The following is an 8,197-nucleotide window of genomic DNA, read 5'->3' as shown; positions in this document are numbered from 1 at the left end:
AGAGTGATAGGCGGCTTCATCAAAAGGTTGTTTTGTACATCCGATTTCTCTTCTGTGACAAGGACCTTTTTTACCATACCTTTTCTCCGGCGGCATGTAAGAAAGCCACACGTCCTACGCTCTACAGTTGCAAACATAGGTACGTGTCGATTTCTTAATCCCTGATCGTATAATATAATTAGACAATTTTGTCTGTGACAATAATTTATTGGGGTCTAGAGATTTCCGATTTCTACGTGTGACAGTCTGGCCGTTATTTATTTATTTGTTATATCTTAAATAATTGTTACAATGATGTGTGAGCATATCATTACAATTTTTAAAATCTACTTAATTTTTTTAAACTAATCTAAACACAAAGAATAAGTAGCAAAAAACTTTTATAAAATATAAAATTTATAATACTAATAGTAACCCATGTTTTAAAATAATACACTTGAAATTTGAATGAAAGCAATCGAAACATATGTGTTTTAGACAACATTTATTAGTTTACTACCTACATACACATAGTTATTGTTACCCCACATTAAGACTAAATCACGGGGATCAAGGAGTAAGTATTGCAACTTTATTCTGTCTACATAACCATTAGGTGATATTGATAATTTACTATGACGTCCTGTTGAACTAACAAACACTGCAGCATTGATTGACGGACGTCAAAAATTTTAATAGAATATATTATGGAAACAAGTTGTTTATTGTTAAGACCGATGTTAAAAGTTTTGAGAGGATTTCAAGAATCTTATAGTCAAACTAGATGGACAAGTAAGTTTGATCGGGTCATGTGATTCTATTGTTCTTCTATTCAATACCGTTACGTTGTTATTTGTTATACATATTATGTATTGACTACCGTGGTATCCCTAAGTCGACACACGACCACTTTTCCTATGAATAATACGATGATTTAATCCTTTGTTTAAGTTCTGTATTAACATTATCTTAAACGTTAATAGCATAATACATTAGAAAGCTTAATTTAATTAATTCAAATGAACAACAACTATTTTTTAAACCTTAATTAGACAAAAATCATAATTAAATCAAAGAGGGAATTTGTGAAATGTGATGAATATGTGAAATACATACGTTTGTAAATGTTACCGATGAATTACGTTTATTAATAATGATTTATTTGTTTCTTTGTCACAATCGATAACATTTTTCATTATCAAAATTAATATTCTTGACTGTTACAATTATCTGTTTATGCATGAAAATGTACCATTGTTACCTTTGTTTGTTCTATTTAGTCTACAAACAATATGTAAATCAGTGTAATTGCATTTAATAATCTGTAATTGAGTTATTTCAGAACATACATTTCAATGGAAATTTAATATTTTTAATAGATTGGAATGTTTTTTTTGTTTTCATACAGTTATGTTATCAAATTAATAATAATACATTTTGCAATATAAAAATCAGTATACTATAAAATTTAAATATTCGTGGCAATACAAATTTTGAGTAAAATATAATGCATACAATTCTCTTCGGAATATAGGAAAATAGCAGTTTTTTACTGAATTTCATGAAATACATATTGTATATTAAACTTATGATTCATTATTTTAAATTTGTACTATAAAAAAAGTAAAACTAAAGTTCGAGTTGAAGCATCAAAGTTTTGAGACACTTCACTATTATAATTGATTTTTATTTTTTTATAGAAATCCTTCATTTCTGACAATAAATTAAATGAGAAAAAAAGATTTTGTTCTGTCAAAATTATGAATAATAAATGTCCATTACAAAGTTTGTACTACAACGTAAATTTAACAATTTACATAAGACCACTATTACTTTTACTTTTATCATAACAATTAAATAAAACAGAAATTGCAAACTGCATCAATATCACAAGATTAGATTAAAATACCTTTTTTTATGTTGGATTGGAAACAAAAGGAATACTCCTATTGATCAAGTGGGACTGGAAATACAAAATACAAACCCAACTACAGAGTTAATGTTATATTTAAACGAATAAAAAAAAAAAAAAAGATTAGGAATGAATAATAATAATATCACATTCATATGATTATCATACATACAGTACCCATATGTCAAACACACACACACACTCACGAGCCCGCCGTTGTGACATTGTCATAGCAATGCCAGCAATACGAGCCACTAGATGGATTTACACACCGTATCTGAAGCGAGCATATTAATCAGTATATTTGGGTTACAGATCACTATTGCGTACTACATTGCTACCTACCTATTTAGTTTTGTCATTTGATGCCTATTGCGTGTTCTTAGGTACTTCCGTGCACGTGTAAGATGGTAATAACGTCGTCGATACGCCGATTTTGATTTATTTGTTTTGATCTGCGTATAACGTCCGAGCGCTCGAGACTTGTGTGCACATTTTAATAACATTTATATTATGACGATTCAAAATAAATAAACATTCTACCTACACAAATATTAAGATGATTTATGTAAGGGTCTTACGTTATGTTATTATATTCTTCCCCTAAATAGCAAATGGTTGTAGGAGAAGCGGTCGGTGGCGGTGGAGAAAAAAAATGTATACGTTTACACAATTGGGGTAGGTACTCGGGAAAGAGATCCCTTTGGATTATCATTGCGGGGCCTCGCGGGCGTGCGCGTTTAAAACGGGATAATGGAAAGATACCTCTTTGCGAGTGATTTACGTTTTAATCCTCGGCCGACGGATGGGGCGCGGGCGAACAGGGCCGAAGTTTCGATTCCGCCAGAGAAGTATAGCTGCAGATGTATAATGTGCGTGTGTGTGTGTGTGTGTCGTGTATGCTTTATCTTCGGCCGCCGATCAGCCACTACGTTCCCCCATCCGTTTACGAGCGCTCCGCCGAAAAACTTTATCGCGCTAGAACAGTTTACAGTCGTTATGAAACGGCCCGACGACGACTGCCGGGCGCGAGCTCTAGTAACGGATTTTGCAGTCTAAACGTCTTATGCCTGTATTCGGACTTAGGTATGTACATAATTAGAACCAAATATATTATACCCTTCCACTTGACACAATACCTGTGACACCTTACTCGGAACGTCTTGTTGTAATGGATATAATATAGGCAAACAGCACGTTAATTTAAATGTAACTCGGGAAACGTATTTATATAGTTTAAGCACCTACTGCAATACACGTCGATTATAATATGCATAAATCGCGTGTGGAAAGTATACAATTATTAAGCAAATTCAATGACTGACACCGCCATTGCTTCGATATCCAAACTGCACACATTTTCACTGAAGGTACTATATAGTTAGGTACTTACGACATAACTATATATTTAACTGATTCGGTTTACTATTTGTTCATAAATTAACAATAATATTAATTTATCAATTATAATATTCAACAACATTATCGTTCTTCATGTAAAATTTGGTATGAGTTCTTATTATAATAATCCGTGACTGCGGACTGCCATAATAATATTATAGTACATGGCCAAATTAATATATTAAGTAGTATTAATTTTTCTAATGATGTATCATATCTATTTTTAATTACTAAACCCATTATTTACTTTTAGCGGCGTAGGCGTCCATATTTGAAAGAGATAACACAACTCGAACAACTTTAAACAATTATATCAAACGTAAAACGATAAATTATCACTTTAATATTAAAATAATAATATGGGTAAAGTTGAACTCAAAAGATTATTATTGCATAAATATATTATTGTACTATGTTGCATAAAATTCAAAGTATCAAAATAATAATACAAATATTTTTTTATGTAGAGTATTTTGTTTTAATCATATCATTAATTTAACAATAAGTATCTGGTATACTGCCTTACCGAATAATAATTATTATATTTCATAAGCTAACATTGTTATGCAAGTATAATATTATATCAAAAATAGTTCATGCTTAATAATACCTACTCTATATGTATATAAAGATAAAACACAATTATATACATATTATATATTAATATATCATGATAATAAACATGAATGATTTCACTCGAAAAAAAGTTTACAAATACGTTCATCGTGGTGGCCCAAACTGGTGAATAAAGAATGACAATATTTTTTCCTCAAAAAATATTCGAATATTTACCTACATTAATATAATAAAATATCAAGTACGTGCACAGAGATGAGTTGAGAAATCCCAAATTCAATCCAAATTGTGGATTAGACCATGAAGTTATATAATAAAAAAAATATATTGTTACTACATTTTCGGGCATTACAAGGTTCTCTTATTAAATATAAATCCCCAATGATTCAAGTATATATATATAAGTTATTATTTTGTGTTTATGTGTGTGCGTATTATAATACCCAAGAATGAACAGGTCGATATGTATCCCTTTCTTCCGTCCGAGGTTCCTCGTGCTATTTTTTACGACAATAGTACAATACTCTCGTACTACAAACATGTTATTATTACTATTAAATTGAACTTGTTGTCGGACAATCAATAACATTGGTCACAGTAGGTTTCAGTATTTAGAAAAATGGCAAAGTCCGACGCCGAGACGATAAATCGGGTGATCATGGCCGTGGTGGAAGCTCGTAACCTTTGGCCCGGCAGACGATTTATTTACGGGAGACCTCCCATTGTGGTGAAAAACAAAAATCCCATTCCTGAAAAATTCGCTAATGTTAACAGGGTGCTATTTTCCCCTCTTTTCCTTCTTTCCACGATCGTTGTTTTTCAAAAAAAAAAAAATACAATTTTAATATATTATACGAATGTACATTATTCGTAAACCACTTTTACTCTCATTTTCCGCACTCAAAAGTCGTCGTCGCCTGGAAAAAGAGTAAATGAAAATGGAACATAATATAATGGCCCACTCCTTTCTAGGACCATGTGGGGGCGTCAATTAATTTACGTCCCACCCCCCCGGCAACTATTGTGGCTGACCTATTCCTGACCTTTATGAATGCATTTTTCTATACGATTTATTTCAATAATAAATATAAACGTTGTGTCATTTAATTCAATTTTTAAACAACGGAATACGTCTAAATTCCATATAATATAAATTTACTTTTTTAGTTTTCTACTTATTTTTTGATCATGAAATATTCTTTAAATTAACATATACAGTTAAATAATAACTGTTGGCTTTTAATCAACAATGATAAAAAGAACTTTCTAGCTTACGAGTTTAAGTTAACTATTGTTATAGTTTACGTACAGTCGTAAAAGTTATAAGTATGATTATGATAATAATAGTTAAAGAAATCATTTTAACATTTTGAACCGTCAGGTTTGATCACGTCTAGTTGGGAAAAAAATTAAGCCTTGGTAGTTTGCACTTAGCCGATCTTATCTGGTTTACTAAATTTATAGAAAATCTACTAAATATATATTTATTTCTTAAGCATGTCGCCTTAATCCTTACTCAACTGGCTCAAAAGATTTAATCGGTATATAGAAATCTTTTTTCTTCATTCAATAGCCTTTATGGCCGTTAAATGTATGGTTTAAATCCTTTTTATGTGGTATATTTAGATATTCTGTATTTACAACTAAAACCACGTGATAAAAAAAGACTTAAGGTGAATATATTTATCCCTTTTTATTCAGCCTTTGTTTTTTATAGAGCTATATGATCCGAAGTATTTTGTAACGCTACCTAATTATCTAAATATTGAAGTAATCAGTTGACAAAAAAAAAAATAATCTTCATCATACTCAGTTCTAAAGAGCATACATTATTAAATACTCTTTGTGCTTGTAATTTCCGTATTAATTTTCAGATAACCATTAAAGCACAAACGCTTAAACGAACTCTTACATTTTTAATTTTCCACTATAATAATGTTAACAAAAAAAAAAAACATGTTAATAAAAAATATTTTCCCTTGAAATCAGTGGGTACATCAGTAAGTACATCAAAGGAAATTATATAATACTCTTACATCTAAAACTCAAAATTTGTATTGAATAATTAAAATTAATACTATATGATGAATGCAAATATTATTAAAATATAAGCATGTTATAAATATACAATAAAACTGAGTATGATTAAAATATTAAATACGATACATGCGGTTTTATTTGCTATGAGTATCTATTATTTTATATATTTTGTATGGGTCAATTTAAACGTTATTTTGTTTAGTATTATTAATTTTTCCACCACAAACAGCACAAACCATTAGTATTATTTCCAAGTGTTATCAGAAATTCAAACAATTTGAAACATTTTTCTTGAAAACTCGGGTTGGCTATGCTTGTATAATACCTCTTGTACGTTTTATTGTTGTTGAAACGGAGTACTTCTCAAGTGGAAAGCAAATGAATTACCATTATCCAATTAGTATAACTCGCAAAAATGCGCTGAATTTTACTTTTGAAACTAAAATACGCGTACCTAACTAGATTTTCTCCGGTAAAAACATTATACATTTTCAATTGTAAATATCCCTCGGAATGAGAAAAAATATAATAATAAATAATAATATAGTAATGATATTGTTATTATTTTAAAAAGTATAGTGTATAATGTATAAAGACGGTAGATGGTAGAAATCGTATATAACAACTTGCCTTCACAAAACGCTACAGAAGCATATTTCCTGTAGCAATAATTGTTTCTTTAAATCTCCAAGGACCTAGACAAAGTTTTTTTCTCCATCTCTTCCCTCTATATTCTTCGTCGTTACCAACAACATATAGACGTGTGCTCCTCGCGGGTTAATAATAAACCTAATTTACGCAGTAATTTAGGAACTTTTCAAACACCAATAAGTAATGTAAAGTTTAATAATTTTATTCGTTTTTCAAAACTTTTAACTTTTGTGACAATCCACTTTTCAATCAACATTTATGGATATTAAGTTCAGTTATCCGCCAGACACCGCTGTCGTGCATTGTACCTTTCAAATAATATTTATAATTAATTGCATTTATCCTTCATATTGCTGTGTCTTCAAATCAGGGATACGCATGAAAAACTTACAACGATTAAATACTGATCGACCTATAGAAACGAAAACCATATGTACTGGGCGATATTTGTATAAACAATAATCCGCCGCCATCAGAATGTACCATACTACCATCCTAATCTCTGGTTTTAGAAAATCGTTTATCAATGCATATCCTTTTAGTGTATGATAAAATGTTGACCTTTCAACCCATTGTCATATTTTCAATGCCTTACTTGGACAAAAGATACTATAAGCAGTAAGCACACACACGTTGATGCAATAGTCAATCATTTAAATATAATGATGTATTCCAGCTCTCCCATTAACAGCATATATAGGCACCGATATGCTATTATATATGTTAAGTATTAACATAATATAACTATTGTACAAAATTACAAATGTATAAACCTACCTCCCATAATATTTATTAAACAGATAAAAGAAATTATGAGAACATTTTAAAACAATTTTCTTTTTCGACATATTAGCATTGATTAAATATACAAATGATATTAGAATTACACTATTATAATTTATTACAGTATACCTAATCTATTCTGCAGTACAGAGTGTACCTATGCAATAAATGTACCTACCTATTATATAAAATAAAAAATAATGGCGTTTTAAAATAACTTTATACTAAAAATAATTATATCGGTGATTCATCAAAGAATAAAGCATTAAAATTAATTAGGTTTCAAAACCTAGGCAAATAATTAATTATTACCACAGTGTATCATGTTTATTATAACTATCACAGAAGCATACAGTTCTTAAGCTCGAGTGAAGAACATCCTGATTTATATTTAATTATATTACTTTCGAAATTCTTTATGTCATGTTGATATTATTTAAAAAACACCCAAACAACAAATGTGCTGCTCACCAAGTGGAGTAGATGCTCAAGTTATTGAAATTGTATGAAATAAATAGAAGGGGGGGGGGATAAATATTTTTAAATTTCACTCAGTACTGTAGTGCAAACAGTGAGACTCCAAGACAATGTCAACAATATCGGTATACGAAATAAAATGGAAAAAAATAGTACTTTCGATTTGAATTGTAAATTTAAGCACGATTATACTAAAGATAATATACCTATACATAATATTCACCGCCAGACATCACCCCGAACCCCCCCCCCCTGTGCGCTCGCCGCTCGGACTACCGATTATACAATATGCATATCGCCGTGCACACTATATTACCATGCGTACCTAATCCGTCAAATGCATAGTACAGCGATCCAATTTTACCGAATGCACAGAAT

The sequence above is a fragment of the Myzus persicae genome, unplaced genomic scaffold (assembly GCF_001856785.1).
Source record: "Myzus persicae strain clone G006 unplaced genomic scaffold, MPER_G0061.0, whole genome shotgun sequence".
NCBI classification, from domain to species: domain Eukaryota; kingdom Metazoa; phylum Arthropoda; class Insecta; order Hemiptera; family Aphididae; genus Myzus; species Myzus persicae.
This window is presented reverse-complemented; position numbering follows the sequence as displayed.